This window comes from Pinus tabuliformis, chromosome 9 (assembly GCF_031772625.1).
Source record: "Pinus tabuliformis cultivar Carrire ecotype Pingquan chromosome 9, CPIR1, whole genome shotgun sequence".
Classification (NCBI taxonomy): Eukaryota; Viridiplantae; Streptophyta; class Pinopsida; order Pinales; family Pinaceae; genus Pinus; species Pinus tabuliformis.
Genome location: NC_142307.1, coordinates 702,541,913 through 702,559,684, shown reverse-complemented (window position 1 = coordinate 702,559,684; position 17,772 = coordinate 702,541,913). Strand labels below are relative to the sequence as shown.

Genomic DNA, 17,772 nt, shown 5'->3' with positions numbered 1-17,772 from the left:
AATAATATAGAAGCAAAGACCCAATTAGCAAGCTCTAGTTGTGATGAATATATAAAGGGAGTGTGAACAATTAGTAAAGTTAGAAAATGATAACTTAAGCGTTAGAATAATAAAAATAAATTAAAAAAATAATTTTAAAGATGTTTTCTTTTATTTAAATTATATGTAAATGGACCTACCACACTCCTCAAGCATGCATACTTTTATTGGTAAAGTTTTGATATTGATTTGAGTGAGAGGGGAGAGGAGAGGCATGTTTTTCAGATTGGGTCAAAATAATTTCTATAATTAAGTGTAATGGGGCATTGTCACGTAAACTGGATTCGGTGAAAGAGTCAATATTGTTAGATCAACACTGGTGGTTTTAGTAAGTAAGCTGGTATTAATGTAGCTAAAAATTTTAAAAGGTTTCTCAATTCCCAAAAATGAGTGAACAAGGCACTTGGATAGGCTAGAGTGTTTGCATTTAAGTCAAAGAGAGACTATTTGTAAGCCATAAGATAATAGATTTAGTGTTGGCTAGTTTTTCCTTGGTTTGTTTTACAATGTAATCATATGTTTTTTCGCATCTATGTAATCTTTTTAATTATTTTCTTTTTGCATCAATTTAATTTTTTCCTTTGTTTTTAATCAAAATAAGTGTCAAAAAGGAGAAGTTACTACTTCGTGAAGAAAGTACTCTAGTATTTGGTCAAGCCACAAAGGGTTTGATAACAGTGCATGGACAACCAACTTGGAGATGACATGAGATCGTTAATTTAATAGACTCATGTAGAGGAAAAAAACTATAGCCAACCTAGATGGAAACAAACTAATGAAGTTGCTTACAATGAATTGGCATGAATAGAGAGGAATCTTTGGAGATAGAAATTTGTGAACTACATGTAAATATGAAAACCACTATATAAGAGCTAGTGAAGTCTCAGATCTAAACATAACGTAGATGGTAGAAAATATGAAGGTTTTTTGAATTAGATCCAAAACATTCCCTCTTCAAATTTAAAAATTCCCCCTTTAAATTTAAAGTAGAGATATTTTGTTAATAATAAAATAATGTATATGAGATTGTTAGCTTAGTAGATTGATTCAAAGGAAAAATATTAAAGCCAACATAGATGGAAACAAAATCAGGAAGTTGGTTGGGATGAAGTGGCATGAATAGAGCCCTTGGTGCGAGTAAGCTTTTGAAAAAAAGATAACCACAAAAACAAAAAATTACATTTGAAATGGAAATTTGTAAACTATATGTAAATGGGAAAACCACTAATCATAGACCTAGATGATAAGAAACGTGAAATTTTTTTGAATTAAATCCAAATAATTCCCTTCAAATTTAAATTTGAGATATCTTAATAATAAAATAATGTAAAAAAAAATAATTATGAAACCCCACATATATGTAAACATAATTTACCTTATTAAACTACAACCTCAAAAAAAACTCACTTAATAATAAATCTATTATTATTCTCGACTTAAATGCAACCAAAACCAGCAAGTGAAGCTTTTGCTCCCTCTCGCACATTACAATAGAGAATACCAAATTTTTAAAAAAACATTAACTATATGTAATAGCTGGGTCTCATTACCTCATGTCACCAATACCAAATACTTAAAAACACTTCAACTTTCACTAAAATGCACTAATATAAGTGCATAAACACCCTAACACTTTCACTGACTTATTTTACCTGATTAAATGCTCAAGAAATTCCACATTATTCGTATGGGCGGGAGACCTTTCGCACTTTTCCCTTGCAGTGTCGCTTATTAAGTACGTGCTATTATTTGCAGCGTCGTCATGGGACTAGGAAGGGATGGGACGATCATTCAGATTCCGTCAAACTCACTCCAAAAAGTCTTACTCCTTTCTTGCTCGCAGGATCCAGACTCGATGTCGCTTTGTGTTCCGTGGTCTCCAATTCTTGTGCAGCGGAGGATTGAGAAGGGTTCACAAAAGGATGCAATGGTTTGACATTTGTACTTCCTTCGCCGGAATTAAGCGAGCTGTGGAAGCTGCTTTGGTCTGCTTGTTTGGCGGGCGGCTCCAAGAAACAGAAAGAAAGCTCTCCGTTGAGAGGAGTTGCCGGGATATGAGACCAGAGGTGATCAAAATTACCCACTTTTTTTACCAAGGGAGGCATATAATTAGAGTTGAACTGCGTAAACGCATCGGAATTACTAGAACTGGGCCAGACGATGGGCAACCATTCAGCATTACCGACGACAGTTGTCTGGGTTCCGGAATTGAAACTATTCGAGGACAACGAGCCTTTCATGGGATGCACAAATTCCGCTTTGGATTGGGGAGATTGGGGGCCGACTCCAAGTTGAGGTCGAACCGATGCCCTGTGTCTCCAGCTGATGTAGAACTGGCGAGGCTCGAGCAATCCCCTGTGAAACGAAACAAAGTCGCCGACCTTCAATTTCTTGTCCTTCACAAACCGACTCCACCCTTTGGTCAGCACGTAGCTCTGGCTACTCTTCCAATACGAGTAACGGCAACGCCAGATTTTCCCCGTGCTGTCCTCGAAATCCAAGAGGGACCCCTTCTCACTGGAATCTATTACCAAAGGGAAATATTTCTCAGCATGCAGCTTGGGAATAACAAGGCGATTCAGTTTGCCCACGTCACTGGGCGTGACGGCCTTGTCGAAAAGGTGCTCTCGCAGAAGACCGGCCATGGCAGAATTTCCATTTCTGTCGTCCGGCCACTTGGTTTCCGTCTCTCTCTTGCCGGACCCCTCCGACCCTGGCTGCTCGTTATTCGTACTGGCCGGCCTAGAAGCCGTCATTATGATCCTCTTGCTCTTATGTTCAAATTCTTCATCATAACTGTGTTTTCGAAGCAGGTCGACGATTTGTTCTTCCCGATTGCCTACTCGGTCGGAACTGAAATTGGTCATGGCGTCCCGACCCCGGAACTTGAGGGCCGCGCTGTCGTAAGCTATGGCAGCGTCTTCTTCCTTGTTGAACGTTCCCAACCAAACGCGTTCGTGTTTCTCGTAAATCTGTGGACCCCATCGGCCATGGAGCTGCGGAACCATGCCCTTGTACTGAGACGATTGCAACTTACTAGTTTGCTGCAACGACATTAATGAATATCTTCTCATAACCTCAAATCCGTCCGACTCTCCGGCAGACTCCGGTACCACGTTTATTCCGCCGCCCAGTCTCTCCAGCCCTCGATTATTCTTTCCCTTCGATCTTGCCAAAACCCAGTCCTTCAATTGACCTTCCTCCAACTCTAGCTGTCTTCCGTTCTCTGAGAAACCTGTGATAGAAGGGGAGAATTCTTCAGTCGCAGCGCTGCCCACCTCATTGTCTTGATTGTGTTCAGTGGAAGAGTCACCCTCCATTGCCTCTTTCATAGTCGTCTCTTGAACTTCAACAGAGGAGGCGCTAGATGGAGAAGTATTCTTCTTTCTGAACTTCAACTCATTTCAGCGTCCATCGGACAGTCCATCTACGACTTCCTCAAAGTGGTTGGAGCAAGAGACTTCTTGGCTCGACCATGCAAACTCATCATAGCACACAGACCCGTGCAGACTAGAATCTCTACTGCAATATATATAAATTAATGATGGGGACTTATCTGCTCACAAACCTAACAGACATCAAGGGCCAAAGACGCCGCAGTTGATAATGTCATGTTCATCTTATTATTATATTCTTTGGAATACAATAATTGAGCATCAAATATTCTTTCAAAGGTTGGCAATAATATCAAGGAATTTTAAAGGTCTGCGCCTCAGGTTGTTTCAGAGGATATTTTAGGTAGACGGAATTGCCTACAGAACATATATAAAACACCGCGACCACCTATAATACAGCACGCTATAAACGGCCACAGTCTTGGCATATTCTAACAATGGGAGCAAATCAAGATTCATATTTTTAACGAAGTTTCAGCCGTCCGTTTTCTTGTGTTAAGTCCTATGAGGCTATGACATCTCTCGATTCGGTAAGAGGGTTCACATACCTATCATGCGAAAACCCTTACAATTATATATGCACCCCACTTGCAGAACAGGATTTATCGAGGCGGGACCTCCTGACGCGTGAGTCGTGACTCCCCTGTTTCCGTCCACCCTCTCACTCAAGTTGGGAATGGTGGGGACGACTCCTGTTTCCTGTTCGGCAGATTGAAGCTTCCAAATTTTAGATTTGTTCATCCATTGCAATTGCTACACTTTTAACCACGCGATGGGGATCCCCATAGATCGTGAGCATATGAATTTAATTTGTGAAGAAAAATAAATACATTGTTTGCGTGGTTAATAAATGTGGAACGTGATTTTGTTCGATAAGTATATTGCTGAATTTGAAGTTTCTTGAGAAATTTTGATATGATGGTTTTCTTTTTAGAATTTTGAAAACACACGTATTTATCAAATTCTATAAATGTGACTAGTTCCTGCTTGATGACACACTGATAGACATTATTATTTTTTTAATTGGTTATGGATTCAACCCGGGGATGCATTTGCGAATGCTAGATTTATTTTATTAAAATTACAGATTGTGATATAGATTGGCATACAAAATACATTGGTTTCATAAATTTATAAAATTAATTAAATATTTTGTAGGTTTCATATTGTATAATTACTATGGTTTGTTTTACGTACAATATTTATTAAATGTTTTTTGTACAATAGATTTCTTTACCTAAAACATTTGAATTGACAGTTAAAATCATATAAAATTCCGTTGTCCTGCGCTATAGGTGACATTTAACCCCAAACATTCACACCTTGACTCAACTAGTCCCTACAAAAATCTTTCATATATGTTGGATTCTACCTGCTATTGATCGCATCAAAGTTCCATTCTGCCTCCTACTTATCTTGTAGTCCATCGGTATAAAGGTTTGACTACTTAGCAGCGTTTGTTCAGATTGGTGTCCATCCGCTGAAGGAGATAATTTATAGTCCATTGTCACGAGGCACGTGACACAAAAGTCAGAGTGATATTGCAATCACATGCATGTGAAAAGGCACTCTTAGAGTCTCTGTGGAGTTATGTAAAAACATGTGTCTCAAATACTGTTCACGTCTGGAATCTCTGCGGACTCATGCGGATAAGATGGGATCCAAACGGAAGAGTGGCTTTAATTTCACCCTCTGCAATAAATCTGATTCAATTTCACTATTCACATATTTTATATATCACACCATCCACTGGGATACACCTTTGTTGCTTTAACTTCTTGTCTGTAATAAGTCTCATAATATATATATACACACAGACACTGGGGGGACCATCTCGAAGCCGCCTTCTACGTAGTATGCGCATCATATTGAGATCAGACGTGTAACGGTCCAGGCCTATGTATATCCCGCTAGGGAAAGACCCTATTGAAAACGTTCCCCGTGCCCGTCATTGCTTGCTTGGCTTTCCAATAGATCAAATCGAGCTGCGGAGCCGGCAGCTGCTGAACAGCCCGGGGGATGATAATCCGGAGGCAGAGGTCATGATAGCGTCTTTCGCGACGTCAGCTGCACAGTGGAATTTAGAAAACAATCGCAAAAGAATAAATAAAGGGACGATTACAAAAACATCCCCATCGCGTACGTGGTATTACGGCACAAAGGTTTTACCCGCGTTGTCGCCGGATGGTTCCAGAAGTTTGTTTTAAATATTTATTGAAGCGTGAATTTTATGTTCAAATTTTACATTACAATAGTTGAGTTGACAAGTTTTCAAAAGCTGTAATATTGGTATTGCGTTTTCTAAAACGAAAAATATATCAAATTGAAAGAAAACACACAGGGAGCATTTATCGGTTCGATGTTCAAATTATATCACATTTTTTAATAAATGTATCAAGAAATTTAACAAATTCCTTGAGACATGCGCTTTTCCCGCTTCAGTGATGAGCAGCTTTTATTAAAAAATAACATATTTATTGTATATGTCACTGAAATATGGTTCACATGATCAAGGTGAGAATTTTGTTTTTTTTCTCCCTTCCGAAATTTAAATTAGAAGTGTAAATAAAGTTTTATTGTTATTGTTTTAAATGTAATTTAAAAATAACCATTATTTATAAATTTTAAATTGCAAAATAAATTAAAATTATAAACCATAACTATATTTTAATAACTAGACCGGTGTTATTTTGAAATTAAGCAAAGATAAAATTAGACAAAATTGCTGATTACCCTGAAGCATAGAGTAGGATCTCATTGTGAAGACAATTTCTCTCGTGTTTTTATGGAGTGTCAAGATTCATGTACGCGCCATATTAAATAAAACATATATCACTTGATTTGTGACCTTTCAAATATATTATTATATTTCATGGAATATTGATAATATTTTTGTTGAAGTTAAAAGTTACGACAGACGGTGTAGAAGTACTGTAAAACAAATATATTAAAACAATGTTATTTGATTTGAAATACTTTTAACGTGACGTTGTATTCTTAAAAGGTTTCCATGTTCATGAATCAAATGATGTTTATTAATTATTAAAAATCAATTAAAATACTTTTTAATTATCGTTTTATTATTTTAAAAAAATTATTTAACATTTTACACCAAAAAAAAATAAAGTATAATATTAAAATTTTTAAATATAGAATTTTTAAAATTTAGATTACATTTAAAAAATTAAAATACGATCTTTATATTTATCAAATAAAAAAAGTGTGATATTTTATTCTTTTATCTTTATATAAATGGATAATTTTTTAATTTTTTAATTAAAAACAAATATTCTTTAAAAATAAAAATAATAATTTAATAAATAAATAAAAAATTACTATAAATAAATAAATAAATATTTAAATTTTAAAATAAATAATCAAACAAAATTAATAAATTCAAATTATTTTAATATAGTGTAGTTGTATTTTTGAACTAAAAAGTGCTCTCCATTATTATATGGAAGGGATGTTATAATGATTGATAAACATTTTGATTGTTCAAATTATATAAAAATAAAAATAAAATAAATAAATAAAAAATCATATATATATATATATATATATATATATATATAGATATACATACCAAGATCTGTTTTAATTTTCGATGTATAAGTGTTTAGAGAAATCAAATCTTCAGAAGAGCAAATATTTTTTTAGATTAAAGATGTTTGCAGCTTGATAGTTTTGATTTCTCTTGGCACTTAGATCTCAAGTTAAGATAGACCTAATCTACTAATTATCTTAAATTATATAGTTGTATCTTAATCTTCAAGATGATCTATTTGATTATTTTGAAACTCAAAGTTCAATTCTCATATCGACAATTCAGAGGTCACCAATTCAAATTCTCTCTTCACTCAAAGGGTCAAGCTCCTCCTTGGTAAAGGGACAAAGAAGTGGTCCTTTAGGATAAATTTTCTTAATACAAATGTTTCACAAATGTAGCTATTGATGTCTGAAAAAAATGAACCACATAGAAATAAAGAAAAAAAAAAAAAAAGTCCAAATTCTCATGAACTTTATATTTAGAATACATACAATATATTATCTAAGATTCAAAAATTAGAATATGGAAGTGGGATATATTTCCTCAATTTGGATTATATAAAATATTTTTATTTTTCATGAATTTAATATTAATAAATATTAATTATTTTTATTATCTATATTTTTAATTATAATTACATAAATAAATTAATATCAAAAAACTTTTTATATATATCTCAAAAATAAATTCAAAAAATTCTAAATAAATTTAAAGAAATTTTAATTGCTCTCCTTAATTTATTAGACATCCATAAATAAAATCTAGGGAATAAGGATGCAAGGGGCACTAACCTCCTTACATAATTCGTTTGTTTGAAAATAACATGAGTGAGCTTGGACACATAGAAGTGTTATACACAGAAGTTTTTGGGATAACACTAGACCACTCCAATGTTTCATGTTTATGGGGATAACACTTTACCTCTCTATTGTTTGATGTCTTTGTAAAGGATTTGGTTAGCATTCAATCATGCAAAATGGATAAGGGAATGCTTACAATAAATCATTGGTTTCATGATTTAGATCGAAGCATGAGAAGATAGGTTATATGGAATTTTCTTAATCTAAGTCTTAGTTCTTGTAATTGTTACTTTTATTTGGTTTCTTATTCACTTTTCAATTCTCTATACTCCTTTTTATAAATCATCTTGCCCTAGTCATCGAGGCTAAGTTGGTCCTTCTACTGCATGTGGTGAGCATGTTGGAAACTCTTCCCATGGAGTGTATCATAGAAGCTCCTCCATGTTAGTGCAGCCACACGCCAAGGATTCAACCAACATTTTGTGGGAACAAGTCCCTCCTTACATTTACAAAAAAATTGAGACAATGGAAATAAAATCCTCATGGAGCATGAAATCATCTATGATAAGAACATCAATGTTGAATTAGGGAATTAGATCCCTCATACAAGAAGCACCAAGACATGGTAAAATAGATACTAGAAAATTATGGACTATATTGTCACATGAAAATATTTGTGGGGAAGTTTGTAACACCCTCCTCCCACACCTATCCAACTAACCGACCATCCGGGGTAAAACTGTGACGAAGAGTTACTATGATATGATTTAAATCCCTATGTATCATTTAAGGAAGTGGAACTGAAGGAACACAGAAAACCTAACCTTCTACACATGCAACAGAACCCCCAGGAGCCATCCATCCCATCCAGGTGACTAGCCCCTGAGACAAACTGACATTTTGTTGCATTAAAGCCTTAATTTCTCCCTTGACATTGGCATGCCTGCGACTGGGAACCTCTAGTTTCTCCCACAGTAAGGCATGAATGCGATTGGTGACTTTTCCAAATAGTTTTGTGTTAGCAACTCTAGATTTCGTGCCACTTCTTGAGGGCCAGGACTCAAGCCACTACCTAGAACTCTATGAAACTTATAGAAATGAAAAATAACATTAAAAAAATGATACAGATGCAATTAATTGAATAAGGACTTGATTAGACCCCTACTAGCCATGATAGGCATTTCATCAAACATGTCATAAATATGTATTCTACAGGTTTAAACAATAGATTTGAGCATAGGGATCTCATACTTATCTGTGAATCACTAAGAAGCATTGGTGCCTCATCACAATAAATGCATTACCATCAATTGAGCCATATATTCATTGTACATCCATTGATTAACCAAAACATGATGAGATCCATACATTATCACTGCCATAAAACTCACTCATAACCAACATATAATCAACAAAAATATTAAGGATATAACACCAATATAAACCAGATATAAACAAGTATATTTAACCATATATTACCAAGTAGAAGGACCTCTTAATAATGAATCCAAAGGCCAACCAGGTTCGGGACTTCCATGTTCCACTCGACCATAGATTGGTTGAACCAAATCTCTCTTTAGCGAGTCACCTCCATGCCATATTCCAAGCATGGATGTGGGATCTCATAGAAAAAATCCATCAAAACCAAACTAGTGCTTCCAGAGGAAAAACCACCTCAACCCTCAACCAGCGATTCCACCTCACGGTCGGACATCAGTATCCATCACTGGATTGGTCTCTACCCAAGTTGTCTAGGGATCCAGAGCATTTGTTCCAACCAAGGCTCCAGGACTAGTAACTCAATCCACAGTTGTTGTCGGGTTCCAAAGCGTTTGGCTAACTAAGGCTCTAGGACTAGTAGCTCAAGCCACCAAGGGCTCTAGATCCTTTGTGCAACCAAGGCTTCGGGACTAATAACTCAACCCAAGTTTTTATGGGGCTCCAGAGCATTTGTCCAACCAAGGCTATAGAAACTAACAACTTAACCCACGACCAAAGGAACATGAGAACCAACCACAAATTAAAAGGGAAATGCTCCGACGACACCATAAGTATCCAGGAAATGGAAAGGCTAGGAAAAACCACGGCCAATCCAGGCAATCCTCCATGCAATGACATATCATGACCAGGAAACGACATGCATATGCCATGCATGCCAAAACTAATAAGGAAAGCATACATGCAACTCAGTACTTGCAAGAAAAACATGTTGTAGATGTTAATCCCGATGTCCTCTTGCGCTTTCCTGCTCTTCCTTCGCCTTCCTTCTCAAAATCCCATGTATACCACACTCCTCCAAGAGTGCTCCAAGAAAACTCTAAGTATTAAAGAGTATGAGAGAGAGAGAGAGAGAATAGAATGAGAGCTCCAAAAATGAACTGAAAAAAGTCTGTGAACTGATCCTCAGAAGAATTTTTATTAATGAGGCCTCTAATTTATTCATTTTCCATTATTTTCATCCATTTTCCTCATCACATGCAACCTATGGCCTTTCATTTTCCTTTTCTCCTATTTTTCCATTATTTTCATAGATAAATTTCAATAAATTCCACTTTGCCTTCCAAATCCTTTGTCATTTCCTTTGCCAATTTCCATAGCCATGATAAGCTAAGTGAACACCCACACTAGGATTTTTTTCCCAACATTTATCTTAGAATACATGTCCCATGACTGTGGTTATTATTTTACCTTTATTAACTTTTATTACATGGATTTTTTACCAGGGTTGTTATGGAACCCTCCCCCTTGGGGGAACACCATCCTTGATGTTCAATGATGCCTAAAACCAACAAGACTGTTGAAAGCAAAATATACTACCCATGGAGCTTTATAACTTAGCTTGTTGCAATATTTACAACAATCAACCTTATGAGAAGTAAACCAACATGACAACATAACAACATGAAAGCCATAATGACATTACACCAATACCACTTATTGGAGATTTATAACACAACGCATGGCGGTATTTACATCCATATGTACATAAACCAAAACATCGCACCAACGCATATACCAAAACATTTTCTCAACTAGTGAATAAATAAGGATACATAGCCTACATCTGATCCACCATTTACCATGTAGCTTCATCAGGCCCAAAGTGCTTCCAATCCATTTTAACCTACTTGATTTCTTGGTTCCAGAGCATGAGCATCTTTCTTTTCAAAATTCACTAAGGTTCCGCCGAAATTCTGCTTCTGGCTCCACCTGAAATACAGACCAACCAATCACATGATCAACATCTTTAGCATATGTCTTAAGCAATGACACATGGAAAACATCATGGACTTTCAATGCTGGAGGAAGTGCAAGTTGATAGGCTACTGGTCCAATCCTTTCAAGAATCTTGAAAGGTTCACAAAACCGAGGTGCCATCCTCACACATGATCCAATCCTCAAGGAGCTCTTCTTGGGATTTGTTTGGTAATTTAATTGAGCTTAAATTACTTCATAAATTATTGACTAGGTATTATAAATTGATGAAGTGTATGTGCACCATTTATGCTACGATTCCTTTTTAGGTGAGCAATTTCTGAATTGACCTAGTATGCTTCTATGCACATGTTTTATCTAAGGATCACTCAAAGTAAAAAGACTATCACTCTTGTAGGAAAATAAAGTATCGTACTAACAGAAATGAAACTAATTTGAATAACGAAAAATCAAATCTAAATCTTATTTACACTTGACAAAAATGAAACTAATCTTTAGGTACAGAAGTAAAATACATACTAGCATATCTAGATCTACTTCACACTAACAAAAGATGAAACTAATATTAAGTGCAGAAATAAAATATCACATTGGAAAATCTAAATCACATTAATAAAGCCTTGAAAAAATTGTACTTCTAATTGCAATTCAAAATTAAATAATTATACTCTTCAAAATTTACATGTGCATAATAGATTCCTTTTGATTATTTTCTTCATCCTTCACACAATGAAATGATTAGATCTATGAAATAAATCTTTAGAAAACTATATTAAAAACTCTATCCTTATTGTCACAAGTATTCTAAGAAAAGAAAAACTGAAAGATTAACTATGATAACTTAATGCTATGAAATATTGGCTATGATAAGTTAATGCTACAAAAATGAAATATTAACTAGAAATAAAATGAAATCTTATAGATCCCAGGGGGGACTTTTTTGAGCATAGGTATGCAGCGATCAACAAAGATTAAACACACATTTAAATTCACAACACAATGGAACAACAAGCTCACTTTAATAATTTCAAAGAGTATTTCAAACAATAACCAGTGTCGCATCATCATGCCAAGAAGTAGGTTTTATAACCTCCTTCATTAAACTGTTTGGAGATTTATGAGCCTATCCTACTCATCAAAAGCTATAAAAATAACATAAGATAACATGAAATAGTGATTCTTCATGAATTTATATTGGAGAAGCAAATCATGAGGCAAAATATCAGCTTCATCCTGATTATCGATATGCTCGCTCACCTGATTTGTCTTTGGCTCCTTTTCCGCTGCGTTGGCTTCTACATTGACCTACTCATATGACATTCCTATCATCTTGTTGGATCATGGGGATAGGTGAATATCTTTTTTCCAGTTGTCAGCTAACTGTCCATACATTTCATTCCTCAACTGATATTTGGGAACCTACAAATTCTTCAAGTACGTTGCAGAATTGATGCAATTCGGGTAGCTTATGCAAATATTAAATCAAATAATAAGGAAACAATGAACTATGAATAAAATATGATTAAGTACCTACTTTTTCTAATAATCTTGAAAGTTGACACCTTATTGAGATTTTTATGGCCAAAAAAGGAGGATATGGACTTTAAGGAGGATATCAAAAAGGAACAATTTTAGTCTTCAACAATCCCCCACATAGAAGATATTGCATGTCCTCATGCCCAAAATTTCAAAAAAATTTGACCCACTCTATCACTGAGCTACCTTCAAGGCTTGAGCAAGAACATCTAAATTAGTATTCTCTGTTTTTCTGGTTCTAGTTTCCATCCTTGGTTTCTTCATTAAAATCGGCATTGCAAACCCCTGATTTTCTCTTGAGAAGTTTATTTTTAACTTTTAACTTCTTATTTTTCTTGTACCATTGGCAAAGATGTAAGAGAATATTATCATTTTGAGTCATTTGAATTTCATTTTGTACCTTCATTACTTCACGTCCCTGCTTCAAAAATTGTTTAACACTTCTATTTCATAAATTTCCTGTTTAAGAGAATTTTCAATTCTAGATTCTTCTGGAGGGCTAAAAAGCTTCTTCAATAAGAATTTCTTCTTGATTTGAGGATAAATCAATAGCTTTTCCTTGGGCCTTCTGTTCAAGAGATTTTATATAGTCATAGATTTCTTGTTGAACAGTTTCGATTTATGGGGTCCTTCTTGTTGGACTTGCAATTGGTGATGGTATTCTCTCTGTTTCTTCTTCTTCTAAATCAACAAAACTTGGAGATTGTTTAATGGACGATTTCATAAGTTGTGCACTTCTTCTTGATGGTTGTTCAGTAGTGAGAGAATGATTTCTCTTTCTAATTTTTTCTTTCTTTGTTCCTTCTTTTGATGGGCCTTCATCTTTACTGACATATGTCTTCTTTCTAAGTCTCTTTAAAACATTTGCAAGAGGGGCTTCATCATCAGAGCCTTTTTGTATATGCTCACCTTGTGGTATTTCTTATGCAGGTAAATATTTGTTTTGAAGCTTAGGGTTTGAGGGAAATTTTTGTCGGCTTCTTCTTATTTTGGAAGAGGGTTTATCTTTCTCAGTTTCTTTAAAATGATTTCGAACCATAAAATCCTCCCAATTATCCCCTTTACTCTTCAAATGAGCTTCAATTAATTTTTTTACTAACCCATCATGATACAAATCACTGTCAATAGACTGTATTTTACTTTTGATATTAGCGACCAATTTTCTTAAACTACATAGCAAGAAATATGGAAAATTGAATTCGTTTCCATCAATAAAATGCATCATCAAACGAGCATGATAGAAGAACATATTCCCAAACCTACCCTCACAAGTTATAAACTTGTGAATGATTAATAATAAATTTCTCCATTTAGTTTCTAAAGTTGTTACAGGAATTCCTTTCTTAAAAATGGAGATGTCCATACGTGGGGTTTTAAGGAAGATTTCCCAGTCTTTTTGTTTGATTTTATGGTTTTTAAACAAATTTTCTATGTTTCTTGTTAATCCTGTAGCTTCCGCCATAAACGACTATGTAAAGACCATCCCGATATCTCCAATTTCTACTACTGTCCGGTCGTAGGCCCGAGAAAATGAATTTTTGACCTCCTTGTCATGCCCATCAAGCTTCTCAAAGAACTGTAACCATGGTAAATGCTAAAATTATTGTTTCACCTTTGGAAAGTCTTCAACAAACTTGGTTCCATTTGGCTTAGAATGCACAATAACTCCCATGGTGAATAAGTTTTAGTCCTCCATTTCCCTTTTTGATAGAGCTATGGAGTTGGAAATGACAAGATTTGGGTAACAGTTGAGATATTTTCAGAAAGAAAGGATGAAACAAATTCGAAGGAAGTGGGATATAATGTGAAGGAAATGGGTTAGTGTATAGAATAAATGGGATGATATACAGAGGAAGTGGAGTAAATTCGAATGATGGGAATGTTTAATGACCCATTCAAATCTTATAACAAGGTATGATCATTAGAAATTGGATCATAAGAACCAATATCATGTCATGTCAAGGATAACGATTATGTGAAATGATGGTAGCAACAGTAATTTACAAATAATCATCTATTTATATCATAACTCAATGTTTTTCCTTTATTGTTTAACTAATATTTACATACATTTCATTATGCCTAACTAATTTTCTCTTTTTGTATGTTGCTTAGGTTTCTTTGGTTGTGATCTCCATTTAGGCTACTTTGGCCATGATATTCATTTGCTTTGGTTGTAATCTATCAAGTCAGCTGCGGAATTTCATGAGCTATAGATTATTGACAATTTTGTAGTTGTCTTATTTCTACAAAAGAGGAATAAAATAAATGGGACAAGAATAAGGAATTTAAAGAAAATCTATGCTGCCAAGAATTCTTGGTTTTCAACTTAGATTTTTTGTATAAACATGCCAACAATGTTGGTTTTCATGTTTATACAATTTCTTTTTTTTTCTTAAAAAATAAAGTAGAAGGCTAAGTTGGGGAGGAAGAAGAATCTCCCCAAGCGAACTTCAAAACAATATTATCTTGCATATTTCTTATGAACTCTTCCTTTGTTAATGGTTTATGATATATCCGTAATCTATGACCATTTACAAGGAAATTTATTGTTTCTTCATCAATGGTTTTAATTATGATTGCTCCATTATCAAAGACAGTTTCATTCTCATTAGGACCAAGCCAATGAGTTTGAAATTTTCCTTGAAAATCTTTAAATTTAGAATAAAAAAGTAATGCCCAATCACCCAACTGGAACTTCTTATCTTTGATAAACTTATCATGCCATCTAGATATTTGTTGTTGAACTATTCCAGTTCTCTAAAACACATCTTGTCGTATTTCATTAAGTTCATTCAATTTCTCCATTCTTTGTTTATGGGCTTTTGATAGCTCACGACCCAATTTGATTGTTGTTTTGAAGGTCTTTATCTGAAACTCAATAGGAAATAGGATTTGCTTCCCATAAATAAGTCCATAAGGAGTATGCCCTGTTGTATTTCTCCATATGGTATGATAAAGCTTCTGGAAGGTTTTATGCCCAATCCCTTATATGCAGATGTACAATTAGTAGCTCCAACTTGTCCATTTTCTTATGGATGATATGGAGTGGATTTCTGATGTTTGATTTTGTATTCCTCCATTATCTTTTTCACCAATTTGGATGTAAATTGGGTACCTTGATGTGTTACAATTCCCCTTGGGACACCAAAATGAGTGAAAATATCCTCAAAAAGAAATAAAACTACAACATTTTCAGTAGCAAAAGGAAGTGATTTAGCTTCTACCCATTTTGTGACATAATCTTTTTAAACAAGAATGTACCTTCTTTTCCTTGATGGTGGATTGACTGGACCAACAAAATCTAGAGCCCACTTTTCAAAGGGTTCAATAAGTACCTTAGATTGTAGAGTCATATCATCTGAGTGAACATGCTTTCCCATTCTCTGACAACTATCACATATTTCAACATAGTCTTTGGCATCTTTAAAAAAGGAAGGCCAATAATATCCTAAGAGAAGGACTTTATATGTAGTCCTTTTATCGGAAAAGTTTTCTCCAGATGGTTCTTCGTGATAAGCCTTTAATATATTTGATACTTCATCTTCTCTGACACATCTTCGAATGATTAAATTAGGCCTTGTTTTGTACAATTCTCCATTTATCCATGAATAAGATGCACTAGTTTGAATAACTTTCCTTTTCTCTCGGTGAGACAAATATGAAGGTAACTTTATTGTGGCCAAATAGTTAGCAATATCTTCAAACCAAGAAGATTTAATACATACTGCAAAAATATATTCACCAGGAAAATTATCTTTTACAGGAATATCCTGACAATGAACCACACTAGTTTGTTCGAAACGCGTCGACAAATGTCTGTCTACATGTGATTTACGCCGAAGTTATTCTTTCAACTATTATGGATCACAGAAGCCTCAATTCAACTAGGAATATCCTTATTGTCATTTTTCATTCTATATAGAAAATCAACAACTGTATTCTCCTTTCTAGGCCTATCCAAAATAGTAATATTGAATTCTTGTAATAGCAATAACCATATTGTAACTATTCCATTAGTAATTGATTTATTCATTAAATATCTAATTGCATAGGGATATGTGTGAACAAAAGTTTCATAATCAGTTATATTATGTCGAAACTTATTCATGGCATGTACAACAACTAAAAACTCATTTTCTGTTATAGTATAATTCAACTCTGCAGGAGTCAAATTTTTACTTACATAATAAATGACATAAGGGGTCAAACATTTATGTCCCAATACAACTCGTAAGGTTGTATCTGAAGCATATATTGAAATATCAAAAGGGAGACTCCAATTTGGTTCTCTCAAGATGGGTGCTTCAGAAATCTTTTCTTTCAATGTTTCAAAATATTTTTGGCAATCAGAATTCCAAATGAATTCACAGTATTTTGTAAGTAATTTGAAACGTGGAGAGGCTATCTTTGTGAATTATTTTATGAATCTTCTGTAATAACTAGTAACACCAATAAAACTTCTAACATCTCTTTGAAAAGAATGAAATGATAATTTGGAAATAACTTCTACTTTCGATGCATCCACTTTAATTCCATCTGGTAAAATGCAGTGGCCTAAAAAAATTCCCTCAATAAACATCATAAAACATTTTTCATGGCTTAATGAGATATTTGTTTCATTACATGTAATGAGAAATTTTCTAAATTTCCAAGAGCTTCCTCAAAATAATTACCATAGACAGTAAAATCATCCATGTAAACTTCCACACAATCATGAATTAGATCAAAAAAAATGCTTAAAACTACCATTTGGAATTTTGCAGCTGCATTACATAATCCACAAGGAAGTATTCGGTAAGCATAAGTTCCCCATGGATAGGTAAAAGTTGTTTTGTCTTGATCCTCTAGAGCTACTTGGATTTGGTTATATCCACTAAAACCATCCAAGAATGAAAAATACTTTTTCCCTGCCAATGTATCAAGGACTTGATCTATAAAGGGAAGCGGAAAATGATCTTTCAAGGTAGCTTTATTGAATTCCCTATAATTGTTGCACACTCTCCATTTTCCATTTTTCTTTGGAAAAATCACTAATGGTGAGACCCACTGACTATCTAATATTGGCTAAATGAAATTCACATTCAATAGTTTTTGTAACTCCTCTTTAACAGTTTCCCTTAGATTTGAATTCATCCTCCTTTGGGGTTGTTGAACTGGTCTGACTATCTAATATTGGCTAAATGAAATTCACATTCAATAGTTTTTGTAACTCCTCTTTAATAGTTTCCCTTAG

General features: G+C 34.3%; 1 pseudogene; it reads right to left on the bottom strand.

Moving 5' to 3' along the window:
- Window positions 1-1,583: 1,583 nt before the first annotated feature.
- Window positions 1,584-3,536, bottom strand: LOC149150608 (AP2/ERF and B3 domain-containing transcription factor ARF14 pseudogene; annotated as a pseudogene).
- Window positions 3,537-17,772: the final 14,236 nt, after the last annotated feature.